The sequence below is a fragment of the Polyodon spathula genome, chromosome 18 (genome assembly GCF_017654505.1).
Source record: "Polyodon spathula isolate WHYD16114869_AA chromosome 18, ASM1765450v1, whole genome shotgun sequence".
Lineage (NCBI taxonomy): Eukaryota > Metazoa > Chordata > Actinopteri > Acipenseriformes > Polyodontidae > Polyodon > Polyodon spathula.
Window position 1 is genome coordinate 7,737,742 of NC_054551.1, and position 15,166 is coordinate 7,752,907.

The following is a 15,166-nucleotide window of genomic DNA, read 5'->3' on the forward strand; positions in this document are numbered from 1 at the left end:
CACGGCACATTCGCCAAATTAAAGAAACAAACAAAATGGACTAACACTGAACAAACACGGTGAGCTGATATTTTTAACTATTATTATTATTATTATTATTATTATTATTATTATTATTATTATTATTATTATTACTATTATTATTACCTCCATCTCCAATCCCATTCTCCACTCACCGAACACACAACCCTGAGTGACTGAAAACATGCTGCTTTTATGCAGCTGTACTGAGACTTGCTAATCAATCATTCAATTGGAGTAGCAGCACAACTGCACGTGAATTAATAAAGTGCAATTCCCCGTGCTCACATATTATTACTTTTTACTTGCACGTGAAGTGCTGTGCAATCCTCGTGCCTAAATAAATATACATTTTAAACACTCACAACACAACACTGTTACACAGACCCATTTATATCCCGTGTACCAATGACTATACACCAACATTAACACACAACATATAACACAAAATACACACAAGGGCGGGCACTTTGCCACAAAACCATAACTGATCAAATAAATCGGTTATTGCAGCACTAATCATAACACAGCCTCCATCTGTATTTACAGCTTGGATTCCAGTTCCATATGAGTGCTGGTCTGAAATACCTTTCTTTGTTTTAAAGTTATCTAACGTGAAAATAACCAATTGACATACTTACAGATTTTCAGTTGGTACACTAAAGGCTGCCTTAAGATTAAATGCTTCGATCAATGCTGTTTCATGTTGCCAACACTCCTTACAGCGATACCTTCTGTTGTCATGCCAACACTCGTTCTGAAAAGGTACATACATAACATATGGACACAAAAGATACAGCTGCATTAACACTGCATTTTTCACAAGACTTATAAAGATCAAAGCCTCTTTGACCTACTGTAGTTCTGTACTGTCTTTAAATTACACCTGAAATCATAGTCTTTGCAAAACGGTCACATTAATCACAATTTCTCCGTAAAGAAGATGGAAGTTTAGTGACATGTACTATGCAATTTAAAAGGGACTGAAATCAGAACCAGTAAAAGTATAATCAAACAAAAAACAATACAATATGGGACTGCTCTCGAATTTCATGTTCTCTTATGTCTGCAATGCACTTCAAGGCAGGAGCACACTGCTTCATACTGTAGTAACAAAGGGCAATGTTGTACAACAAATCTGAAAAACACCTAACACAATTCAAAACTAGTTTATAAAAAACAAATACACGACATACATTAGTTAAGAAAATGGTGGCTCAAAATTTAATTTAAAATAGATTACATTAAAAAAAAAAAAACATCCAGACCAAAATGGAATTACTACCTGTAACAGGGTAGCCATGTGGTGAACCAGCAGGTATTCTTCCTCTGCTGGTGGAGACATGGGCTGTGGATGGTCCACCTCCCCCCTCTTGGGCTGTGGATGCACCGGCTCCCCCCTCTTGGGCTGTGGACGCACTGGCTCCCCTCTCTTGGGCTGTGGATGCACTGACTCCTCCCTCTTGGGCTGTGGATGCACAGACTCCTCCCTCTTGGGCTGTGGATGCACTGACTCCTCTCTCTTGAGCTGTGGATCCACCAACTCCTCCCTATTGGGCTTTGGATGCACTGACTCCTCCCCTTTTGGATACATGTCTCCTCTGTACTGCTCCTGGAAGACCAGGCAACCATCTCTATGAGCTCTGGATATCCTCTAGTGATGGCTTTTTGTAGGACATCTGGCTTTAGCGTGATGAAATCCAAGAGGATATGCAGGTTGCTGTCTCCCAGCAGATGTCTCCCCTCTGTTTTTAGCCACAGGGGGGCGCTGGGGTCCCTCATCCAGCTCTTGTACCTCTCTATCCTTCTCTGGAGAGGTGGCCTCTGGGGAGCGCTTTCCCTCCTGTAGTGCCTCACCTCTGTGAAGTGCAGGCACCATGAAGATTCCTCCATCCTCCTCTTTCTCACTCACAAAAAAAAAAAAAAATAAAAACCTGCAGTACCCGTTCCTGGTCTAGGAGGTGCTGGTGATCCCACTCTGAACACCACGTTTAACAGGGACACTGCGGCGCTGTTTATTTTTCAAAACAAAAAGAACATAAATATGTAAACAACAACAATGCTCACAGAGCAAAAATAAAAAAGTAAATAAAAAAAAAACACAGGTCTTGCACACAAAACTGACTCCAGGTCCAGCTGGGCAATTGCCTTCACTGTTCTATAGGACATGAAAACTTAAAACCCTTTCTCCTCTCGCTCTCCCGTACTCTCCTCTGTACACCCACCTCTTACAGCCAAAGCTGCAGGTCTTTTATATCATGGCCGGGGGGTTAACTGGCTATCATTAACCCTAGACCATAGTCTGCACAGGTAGATTTATTATGCGTGACTGCCAGCTAATTCATGCGTAGCTGATAGTTACGCATTCACACAAGGTATTTTAATGTGGATGGGGCTTCCCATCCACGCTGCCAAACAAAACCAATGGCTTCTTGTCATCATATATAACCATAATACATATAAATAAATCATAATAAACATAAATAAATCACAATAATACAACAAAACAAATACAAAACAATAAACTGCTCAGGGGCGGAAGCATTCTAAAATAAACAAATACATGTACAGGGCTCCTCGCCCTGTTATACTACCCTACACTTTCTTTAGTATTGAATTATTGTTTACATTACAGCATACAGTTATAATCTATGTATTTTACTGTAAGGTCTGTTTTAATTGATCTTACTCATGCAAACCAATACTATTGTACATACCAGTCCAGGGAACGCCAGTTTCAAAATATGAAACCTGGTTATAGGCTATGTACACATTCACATTGCAGTGTGATATTTAATGTTGCATTTTACAAACAACATGTATAGTAATGCAGATTACCTGGTTGATAGCCCATGACTTGCATGACAGTGAGAATGCTTTGGTAGGCCTCCTCATACTCCCCTTCCATGTTGAGTAAACATCCCAGATTAACCTCACTGCCTGCATCATTGGAGGGCAGCTGCTCCACTAAAATAAGGGAATGTTTTTGCTTTGAATTTGAGTGGTTCTCAATGAAATGCCATCTTAAACAGTTGAAATTTGCATTGTTCCAGACAGGGGCGCTGGAACTAGGGGTGCTGCAGCACCCCCTGTCTTTGCATGACTTCCATTATATACATGGGTTACAGTTTTGTTCAATGCCTTTCAGCACCCCAACTTTAAAAATTGTTCCAGTGCCACTGGGTCCAGGGCTACTATCTTTGTTTTAAATAATGCAGTCCAATATTAGTGCTCACAGGGGTCCTATTAAATCAACGCAAAGATAACTATCCACTTAACTGTCATGTACTTGCTCCAGAAAGAGCCTCTTCTCCATACTTGATAGCTGCCTGCAGCTTCAACATCTGCGATAAAACAGAACAGGAAAAGAAGGGGACAAGATTAATTACCCCTTTTATTTATTTTTTTCCAAATTTAAAAACAAACAAAACAAAAACAACATGCAGATTTGAAACACTGAACATAACCAATTACAAGTAATACAACATTAATCCACCAGGTGTCACGCTGATGAAATTACCAGCATCAAAATGCCACATCTACGATTATCACAAAAAAAAAAAAAAAAAAAAAACACTGTGATAAATCATGGTATCAATGGAGAATAAAACATTGATCACATACATGAAATCATATTTACACGAGATAAATATCTAATACTATAAAATATATGCATCTGAAGAGGTTTTCTCTTTATCTTAGTATGATACCCTTGGTGGTCCTGAAGAAATGTACAGTGCCGTGAAAAAGTATTTGCCCCGTCTGATTTTCTGTATTTTTGCATATTTCTGACACTAAATGTTATCAGATCTTCAACCAAAATCTAATATTAAGTAAAAGGGACCCTGAGTGAACAAATAACACAAAATTTTGATACTTATTTAATTTATTTCTTAAAGTTATTCAACACCCAATGAGCTGACATTGTCCTGTAGAATTCTCTGATATAGAGCAGAATTCATGGTTCCTTAGAAGGTCCTGATAGCAAAGCATCCCCAAATCATGACACAACCACCACCATGCTTGACCGTTGGTATGAGGTTCTTACTGTGGAATGCAGTGTTTGGTTTTCGCCAGATGTAACGGGGCCCATGTTGTCTGACTGATCTGTCCATAGAACATTGTTCCAGAACTCTTGAAGATCATCCAGGTGCTTTTTGGCAAACTTGAGATGAGCATTCATGTTTTTCTTAGTGAGCCATGCTTCTGCCATGAATCCCATTTTTGCCCAGTGTTTTTCTGATGGTGGAGTCATGACCACTGACCTTAGCCGAGGTGAGAGAGGCCTGCAGATCCCTGAATGTTGTTCTAGGGTTCTTTGTGACTTCCTGGACGTTTTCATGCCTTGCTCTTGGAGATTTTGGCAGGATGGCCACTTATGGGAAGATTCACTACTGTGCCAAACTATCTCCATTTGGACAATATGGCTCTGACTGTGGTTTGGTGGCGCCCCAGAGCCTTAGAAATGGATTTGTAACCCTTTCCAGACTGATAGGCATCAACAACTTTTTTCCGGAGGTCTTCAGGAATTTCTTTTGATTGTGGCATGATGTGCCTCTAGAACCTGTGTGCTGACAAGTTAACTTTTTTGCCCAAAAATATCTGACCAAATTCAATGTGAAAAGTGTGCAAAAATTCAGAAAATCAGACAGGGGGCAAATACTTTTTCATGGCACTGTAGCTTTCATAGCATGCGTATAAAGGCAGGTCTTGTACTGGAACTGGGTATAGTAGAGTCTCTAGTCCTCTGGATGGATTTGTCCTGGATGTAATAGTAGCAGATCCCAAAAGGGAAAGGGCTGCCCTGGACTGACAAAACAGACAGAAGAGTAAGCACACTGTTGGTGTTCCCAATCTTTACCGTTACAAAAGAGCCGAGTTCATCAGTTATACAGGTCAACAGTGAACTGGTGCTGCTGCACTCTGCAAGACAAACCAAGAAAAAAATCTGCTACACAAAGCAAAATGTTCATAAAGTTTTAAAGACCACTTCTGTGAACACCACAGGGTTTGGGTGTGACATTCAAGTGCTAATTAAGTTCTAAGTTTTCCACACTGAGATCACTGGTTTATACAATCCCAATAGAAAAAAAAAAAGTTTTTAAAACGCTTCTCTTTGCTTCTCAAATGTGTTGCCAGAGAAACACTATACTTAAGGTAGACTAACTTAGTTAGTTACACTCCCACAGAAAATGGTGAGTGGACTCTATAGGTTTAACCAATGTTGAGCAATGGTACACATTTTCCTAACCGCAAGGGGTTTTGCAACCCCAGGCCCCAGTTACATTTACAGTTCCAGTGAAGTCAATTTTACACCTAAAAAGATGAAGACATTGATCTATAAATATTATTTGGCGAGCCAGGTCCATGAAAAATCATACTGTTAGTTGGATGAGAAAATCTTTTTGCATTTAAATAATGATATTATGTGGAGATTGGAATTAAGATTTAGGTTACCAATAATCAGTATAATAACAGTGCTGAACTGCAAATGCTGCCAATCTCTCTGTTGAGTAGATTTCAATGGAAGGTTCCCAGCCCAGAATAAAGAATAAGAGGCTCTCACTCTCTAAAGTAGTAGGGCTATCCTTGCCTGTTCTTGAGAAATATTACTTGGCCGCAAGGCTATTGGTGCAATACTGCATTTTAAAAAATGTTAATGTGGGATTTACCCACTACATGAAACTGTTTGGGAAAATAATTTGACTATTCACATCTCCTGGTCCCCCAAGAAATTGTTTGAACATATAAAATAAATTGTATTTTGCATTCACTAAATGTCTGGTATAATGTATACATTTTTTAGGATTAGACAATATTTTAAAACTGGAGAACAAAGATATGTTGTCCACAAAATAGAAAGTATGGCATCAACACACTAAGGGACATCTCAAGATGGCACACTGTTATCCTTTGACACCACAGTCAAGCACAATACAAGAGCAAAAGTATTCAGTTCTTTCAAGCCCTCAAAATGACCACAATATAGCCTACACACTAATAGCACAGATCCAGTTGAAGAAATGTTATTGCTGCATGCCAATATCTAATAACAAAATATTTAAAACACAAAATAAAACACGATTAGCATGTTTAAAGAGGAACGGAGCAGGGCGGTTGGAAACATGTTAACACTATCAGAATGTCTTCAGGTAAACTAATTGGTTTTTATCGCGGCGGTTTCTGCCTTAAAATTCGACGTTTTAATTTAATTTAAATAACCCTGGCTTAAAACATAAAAAAAATAAAAAAAAATAAATACATATACAAATGTTAAAAACAAACAAAATCACCCGTCTGACCAGCACTCATTACAATACCCTAATGCCTTTCTAAACAAAAGACCACAAATTAAATAAATACACATCACAAATGTTGGGGTGACGTGAAAGACAGCCAACTTTCTTATATCTTTCTTCTCGACAGTAAGCTTCAACACCGATTCAGCTCCTCAATCACCATCTAATGCCGAACTGAAGAGCTCTGTAAATAACCTAATGGGACCGGGCTGCACTTCTGCATTATCTGAATCTTAAAGGTGCTTTTATATGTACTAGCCTAACATCAACCGTACATGTAATATGTTGAAGGTTTATGAGTTGCTCGAGTGTGATTCTAAATGCTTTTATTTTATTGAAACCGAAAGCTACTGTAGTTTACTGTATTTGAGTGCTGTATCTTTTTAATTCCCGAAAATAAACGCTTTGAGCAAATCGTAATAAAAATTAAAACAAAAAAAACAAAACAAAAAAAACACCCCACATTGTACATCATGTGTTTTTTATTTTTATTTTTTGCTGAAAGATAGTCTTTTTATTTTAAAAAAAAAAACAAACTATATATATATATATATATATATATATATATATATATATATATATATATATATATATATATATATATTGCGAATTATACCTATACAACACACAATAAAGCACAAAGTCATCTTAAATTGTAAGCATAACATTTAAAACATAAAACATTAAAAAATCGAAAAAAATTGCAAGTCACAAATAAACAATACGACAATTTGTATGCAATAAAATTAAGAACAGAAGGCTTTATATTATAGCCTACAGTAAAACAGGTGTGCAGTGTCTTTGTAAACACTGATATGCTATTAAACTTCGCTTTGTATTTGCTAGGAACGCAGTGCCTGTTAGGAGCAAATGCTATTTTTCATCGAATCTGTTTGGATATTGTGTCATTTTTGGAAGGGAAAAAAACATGATCAGCTGTTATATTAATTTTCAATTAGTTTATTTTATAAATGTTGAAAATGTTATTCTTGTGTGAGAAGATTCTTTAACAAACTAATTGAAATCACCTTCCACCAGTTTTCACGTCAATTTCAGTAGAACTCGAGTGGCTGTTTCATTAGAGTGCAGACGCGATAAATACAAATGTTGCGTCGGGAACGTTAAACGATGACGTATTAGGGAGAAATAAAATAGTCTATTATTCAAGATTAATAACAACGTAGATGGTGCGTAAATAATGGCGTTTAACCAAAAATAGTGGGTGGACTACGTTCACCCTTACAAAAAAGTGAATGGACGGAATCCACCTAACCCCCCCGCCCGGCCAGTGTAACTGCATGGAATGGAAATATGGCCCATGTGGCTTGTTGGTGACATCAGACCAAGAAGAAATTGGCAGTATTAATGAGGGTTGAAGCGCAGATTTATTTTATTTAATAAATAAAAGGTTAAAACAAACAGAGACACAAACAAGTACCATGCTGATTAACAAAAGCTGCTGGTTTTTATATCGTGGTCAAGGGATTAACTGGCTGTCAATTACCTAGTTTATCCCTCGACCACAGTCTGCGCGGGGTTTCTGATACGCGAGTCAATCTGTCAGTAAATCATTAGCTGCTGCCCACACATTCTCACGAGTTTATCTGGATGGGGACTTTTAACCCCACCCAGGCTGTAAAACAACAATAACAAAACATCGTTTTAAAAGAAACACAAAAAAGTACATTTAAATAATAATAATACAAAAATAAATAAATAAATAAATAATCCAAATAAACACATAGTACCTATCAGACCCCCTACCAAACACAAAAATACCTTGACTGTGATAAATGTAACTCTTTTTTGTTTTTTTTTAATTGCATGCTGTTGTAGCATTTATTAATTTCACACCCTCATAGTTATTGTAGTTTTAACCATAATTGTTAGGCTGGAAATACATAAACAACAGACCAGACCAAACCTTAAAAAAGAAGACAAGAAAAGTCTTGAATGTCTCTAGCAGAGAAAGCAAGTTAAGGGATAAAAGCCTTGTTGCAGAATAATGTACATATATAAAATAAAACTGAAAAACAACTAAAATCCAAGAGATTTTACAACTATAAAGCCTAAAATGTTTAAGTATCCACCTCCTAAATTGAGTCTCTATTCATTTTATATTATCAGTTACAAAAAACACATTATATTCTTAGATATCAACAAATACTTTTCTAGAATGAATGAATGGGATTTAGTATTTGCATGCTTGGTGTTACAGACTATGCATGCTGTATAATGTACATTAAATAAAATGCTGTTTAAATAATTGAAGGAATTGCTTTATGAATAGCAGTCGTAGTTGGAGGGAAACTCATCAGTCAGCCATGGAAGATTTTTAGAAGACAATTAGTCCTAACCTCTTCATGGCATAAAGAATCATTAAGAGAAAGACATCAACCTGTTCAACTGTCTGTGAAGGATTCATCCTTCCATCGCAAATTAGCCAGTGTGCAATTTAGAAAATGAGAAGCAATGGAATTTGCATTGGCAGCAGCTCATGCTGGGACAAAAGCACTAAGAATTTTGGGAAGACAGATATGAATGGAAAATGTGTCCTTTTCAGTGGCTGGAGGACAGTTTCTTCATGAACCCTGGATGTGCCAGTCAGGGGACAGTGAAGCAGCCAAGGTCTAATGCCGACGTGGTATGTCTGATGGACTGAGCAGCTATCTCTCATGCCTGAGGTTTTGTATAGTATTCTCCTACCATGTCCAAACTCCCTTCAAAACACACATCTTTATCAGCCCTCCCATGCTTTTCATATAACACAGGATTGAAGTCAAAAGTGAGTGGGGTTAAACAGCAAAACATAGCCAAAGTACTAAGCTAACAGGAAGTGTTAATGGTACGGAACAACATTCAATTACTTTCATAAGACTATGCTAAGCTTTGAAGTTTGTTAAAAAAGGTCAGCCCAGCATACTATTACAGGATAAAAATCAAGTGGGGAACAAAGCAACACAGCAGTGGAGAACCAGCTCTGAGCTGCCCTGGTCCTGTCTCTCTTGCAGGAAGGATTTAGAGAACATATGTTCAGTACTTATACAGAACAAACCACAGAGACAAATCGAGATGTTACATTGAACACAAAATATTAAGACCCACAGAAAAAAAGAAACTTGCCGACGTAGAGAAAAAACAGGAAATCATTTAAGGGAGGTTTTGTAAAAACCCATGGGGATGAAAATTTACCTAGTCTTTATTGTTGCCCGACAGCATAAAACGTTTAGAATAATTTTGCTTGTACACAAATAAAAAGACTGTTTAAATGGCCTCAGCTGTTACAATATATATCATAACTAAAGACCATGCAGGTATCAAGTGCCAAAACTAAAAAACAAAACATCCCTCTCCTATTCTCAACACATCTCTTCACTAACACATACTTTTGTTTCTTTCTTAGCAACATCTATAGAATCCACCCTTTTCTATCTACTTATTCCACTCAACTCCTTCTAGATTGGATTATTGTAACTCTCTCCTCGCTGGTCTCCCTGCTTCGGCTATTCGCCCTCTTCAGTTTATTCAAAATTTTGCTGCTTGTCTGGTATTCACCCATCCCCTCTACTCTCGCGCTACGCACTCCACTGGCTACCTATCTCTGCTCACATCCAATTTAAGACCCTTGCTCTTGCCTATCGCTCTATTCATCATACTGTCCCTTCCTATCTCCAATCCCTCATGTCTCCTATTCCCTCTCACACTCTGTGCTCATCCTCTACTGGCTGACTTGTTATGCTTACTCTTCACTCTCCTTCCTCCTGTTCTTGCTTATTCTCTTCACTATTCCTTCCTCCAGTGCTCACTCCTCTTCACTCTCCTTCCTCCTGTGCTCACTCCTTCTCTTCACTCTCCTTCCTCCAGTGCTCGTTTCTTCATTTTACTCTCCTTCCTCCTGTGTTCGTTCCTTCTCTTCACTCTCCTTCCTCCTGTTCTTGTTTATTCTCGTCACTCTCCTTCCTCCAGTGCTCGTTTCTTCTCTTTACTCTCCTTCCTCCTGTGCTCGCTCCTTCTCTTCACTCTCCTTCCTCCTGTGCTGCTTCTTCTCTTCACTCTCCTTCCTCCAGTGCTGCTCCTTCTCTTCACTCTCCTTCCTCCAGTGCTCGTTTCTTCTCTTCACTCTCCTTCCTCCTGTGCTCGCTCCTTCTCTTCACTCTCCTTCCTCCTGTGCTCATTTCTTCTCTTTACTCTCCTTCCTCCAGTGCTCATTTCTTCTCTTTACTCTCCTTCCTCCTGTGCTCATTTCTTCTCTTCACTCTCCTTCCTCCAGTGCTCATTTCTTCTCTTTACTCTCCTTCCTCCAGTGCTCATTTCTTCTCTTTACTCTCCTTCCTCCAGTGCTCATTTCTTCTCTTTACTCTCCTTCCTCCAGTGCTCATTTCTTCTCTTTACTCTCCTTCCTCCAGTGCTCATTTCTTCTCTTTACTCTCCTTCCTCCAGTGCTCATTTCTTCTCTTCACTCTCCTTCCTCCAGTGCTCATTTCTTCTCTTCACTCTCCTTCCTCCAGTGCTCATTTCTTCTCTTCACTCTCCTTCCTCCAGTGCTAATTTCTTCTCTTTACTCTCCTTCCTCCTGTGCTCATTTCTTCTCTTTACTCTCCTTCCTCCTGTGCTCATTTCTACTCTTTACTCTCCTTCCTCCTGTGTTCATTCCTTCTCTTCACTCTTCCTCCTGTGCTTGCTCCTTCTCTTCCCTTGTTCCCCTATGGTGGAACCAGCAACCGGATATCCTCAGGACTGTTCAGTCTTTCTTCCTGCTTTGTGCCGTCTTCTCAAAGCGCACTCAATCTTTTTGCATGTTTCTTTATATATATACATATATATTGTATATATTGTATATATGGGTTTGTTTTGCATTTGCATTGCATTGCCTGTAACATATACTTTTATATTTTGTTTAATTTATGTAAGTTGCTTTAGATAAAAGCACCTGCTAAATAATTAAATAATAATACAAATAAAAAGTGAATATGTATTTTTGTATGGATTTAAAAAATAATAATTATGTACCTGTGTAGTGTTATTTTCTGGTATGTGGTAAAAAGCGGTAGGTGCACAGCGCACTGCGCTTGCTCGCGCATGCCTGAACAACTTCGGTTGAGAAAGCAGGGAAGCGCCATTCAAATCTGGTATGTTATGCTGCTTTCAGTATTTTTCAACTTTTTAAATTGAATGTATCATTTTATTCCACCATTAAGAAAATAGTATGCGAATATTTATCATATGCAATACATTTTGTCTTGTACATTTTCTACTTCTGCAACTTTGCCGTGGACTTCTCATTTTGTCTTATTTGTCGTGAATAGTTTTTTTCTTTTAAGAGACATTGATTGTTTAAGTTTGCAAAAAAAAAAAAAAAAACATGTAATTAATGGTTTGCAAAAAAAAAAAAGTATAATTAATGGTAAATGTACTCTGGTTGCCAATAAAAAACACATCACATCGCAACTGATTGCACCTGTACCAAAATCTCACAGCGTACCACTTTCTAACATCACACAGTCAAGTTTTGGTACGAGAGAGAGAGAGAGAGAGAGAGAGAGCAGCAATATTGCCTATTATAATGAAGTCACAATAGTTATTTAATAATACATTACCTCTTAATTCCCATAAATAAATAATATATTGGATTGCATGTTATTTTAATAACAAAAAAATAATTACAGTAATTACACAAAATACACATAAAGCTATAAAATAATACAATAAAGAATGAATTAATAAAAACAACAAGAAGAAGTAAAATATGTATAATTTGCTTTCATAAATTTCTCAGCTTTTGTTTCCTTAATTTGTCTTCATCGTTAAGTATTTCATGGATTGCTGCCTAATCATTTTTTGGAGAACTGTTGGAAACTGGTACTTTATTACACCTTGGTGACATTACTTGAAATATTGATTTATTTTTAAATGATGGATGTACAGTATGCCTATTTTAGGTAATATGGAACCAATACAATTATAGTTCCCATTATAAATAGCATAATTAAAATTAAAATAGTGTACCATGATACATGGTAGTCAAGTATAATTTAACAAACTTTTCCCCCTTTCGATTAATTATTTGCAATAATAAATACAGTTTGAACAAACAGGTACTTTTTTTTTATACCAACCTGTTACTGCTTTAACATTGCATTGACATAAAGCAGGTTTTGCTGCAATTCTTTTGTTTGCATTAAAGACTTTTGCCATGGGGCTGTATGATGTACCTGCACGCCCACATGCCTGCAGTGTATGCTCTGCAATTACAGGATTTTGTGCAAAAGATGAACACAAATAAATAAACACTGTCATTTTTACCACCCTCATCTAGATACCATAATTTAGGGTGGGAAAAATGAAGTAAGGTTCAGCTGAAGTGAACTAAATTCAATATTTCCACCCTAAATTATGGTATCTTCAAAAGCAGCTACAACAATCACAGTGATCCTCATTTAGTGGAATTCATAAAGCTAGTTAAGCCCCTTTCTGTTTTTCTTTCAAAGTGGTTACATTTATACACAAGTAATTTAAATAGTATAATGTGTATGAACGATACTCTTTTATGAGCTTAATTATTAATAATGCAAAAACCTCCATATTTACTGAACTCAAGCTGGATATATTTTGATAGGCTGTAGCACAAATTCACTTTAAGGCTTTTACATTCATTGCTATTTGGTTGTTTGAAACAGGTATTAAATTATGTGATGTCTAATCCAGGGTAAGAGCTTACAATTTCAGATAGAGTTGTGCTGCTGTCATGAATGCTTTCCCATTTTTATTTTCTTTGCAGTTTGGTGCGCTGTGAATCTTTCCATTTTCTACAGTTTCCCACAGTTGCTCTAAGAACCCTAATAAAAATGTAATTGTTACACAGCATATGAGTTGCCATATCGAATAAAGCACCTTGAACCAGAGGTGGTATCAAGTGTGCAAGCAGAACAGTGTGCTTAAAAAATAAATAAGTTTCATCATGGAGTTCATAGGGTTTCATAAGGTTTGCTGCACCCTATTGGTCTTTAATTTAATTAACCATGTGAGAATGCAGTTTGTTTAATTTAATTGCTTTTTGTTTAATTTGATAGTTGCTAATTGTCCCCTGCGCCTGGAGGTAATTGTAAATTAGAACCAGGTGCAGGGTATTGAAAGAGTGCAGCCAGTTTGTTCAGTAGTGTGTGGTTGTAATGTGAAGAGCTTGTTTGTGATGGTACACAAGATAAACCTACATTTGGTGTAAAAGGGTGTTATGTTTTTGTTTCTGGCAGGTAAACACCTTAACAGCTTAACATTTAGTTAGTGCTCAATGAGAGCTAGGTGTTTGTTTTTGTTTGTTTGATTTATATTGTGAATAAAAGTGCGTGAAAGCACTTTAAAATCTAAGTTTTTATTTCTGGGTCACATTTTTAAAGGGGCACGAACCCAAATAACGGCCAGCCTGTTCACTATATATATATATATATATAATATATATATATATCTATATAATATATATATATATATAATAAGTCTTGATCTTTAATCGTAAGCATTTCTGGTTTCTGGTTTATCCATACCTTTGTGTAATCATTTTTAGTAATGTACTGCGTATTTTGTATTCACGTCTTAACAAGCAAGTAAAAAATGGTAGAAACTAGAAAGGAAGATTTTCCTTTGAAACAGATACCAGTTGCAGAAGCCTGTTGTTATTTAAATAGTTTTATATAATAAAGTACAAATGCATATTATTATTATTATTATTATTATTATTATTATTATTATTATTATTATTAGTAGTAGTAGTCGTAGTAGTAGCGTTTTTTCTTTTTAAATTAGACTTTATCCTGCACATGAGAATTATTTTTTTGTGGCTGGTTTTGCTGCTGGCTTACCAGCTGTCCTTGCTGCCTTCTTTGGCTTCCCTTTCTGGGCTTTGTGAGCGGGATCGTGACACAGGATTGCTCTGCGTCTTGCTGTCTTGGAGTAAGGATTGAGTTTTAACATGACCCTCAGGTTCTTAAGTGGGTTCTTCTTAAGTACTCTGCATTGGCAGGTTGTAGATGCAGGGTCCATTATGCTTGATACGGTGATGGTTTCTCATTTTACCCTTACCAGCACGCATGTGCTGAGAGGTCACATTGACACCTTCTATTCCATGCCTTTAGTTTCTTCAGCAGCAGCACAGCCTCCTTGGTCTTCTTGTATCCTTCGACTTTATCGTCAACCACAAGAGGAACCTCTGGGATCTCCTCAATACGGTGACCTTTAGACATGACCAGGGCTGGCAGTGCTGAGGCGACCAGGACGGAGCAGATGGCATAACGCTTCTGGGTCACATTGACTCTGCAATGCCAGTGGCACCAGGTCTTGATGGGTGCAAACATGTGACCACCGCAACACATATTGCCAAAGCACCCTGGCCGGAGCGGTGAGTACCATCACCACGCACATGTGGAATACAAGCCACAGCTCTTCCGGTACCCCAGGGCTCTGCACTGGTCTGGTGCTCAGCAAGCTCGCTGACAGCATATGGCTGCCTGGCATTCTTGCATATGTTGGTATGAATGAAATTCACAATATCCGGGCGGATGGGAGCCTTGAAGACAGCAGGCATAATAACATTTTTGATTGAAGTCTCTCCCTTTTTGGAGTAGACAGATATCAAAGGTTGGGCACAAACCATTTTCGCTCTCTCGGCTCTCCGCAATCAACGCTCCTCTATCGATGGCTGCCACGGAAGAATAGAGTTCATAGTAGTTGTAGTCGTAGTTGTTTCATCTTTATTAATATTAATGATAACAATAATCAAAGTACCACTCTGGAGGGTATTATTCAATTTCTGTAGTTCCTCATTTTCTTTCTTGAGTTTTTTTAAATTTCCAGAT

At 37.6% G+C, this 15,166-nt stretch overlaps 1 pseudogene; it reads right to left on the reverse strand.

The window, feature by feature from the left end:
* Window positions 1-14,313: 14,313 nt before the first annotated feature.
* On the reverse strand, window positions 14,314-14,964 carry LOC121331168 (annotated as a pseudogene).
* Between the last annotated feature and the right edge of the window lie 202 nt (window positions 14,965-15,166).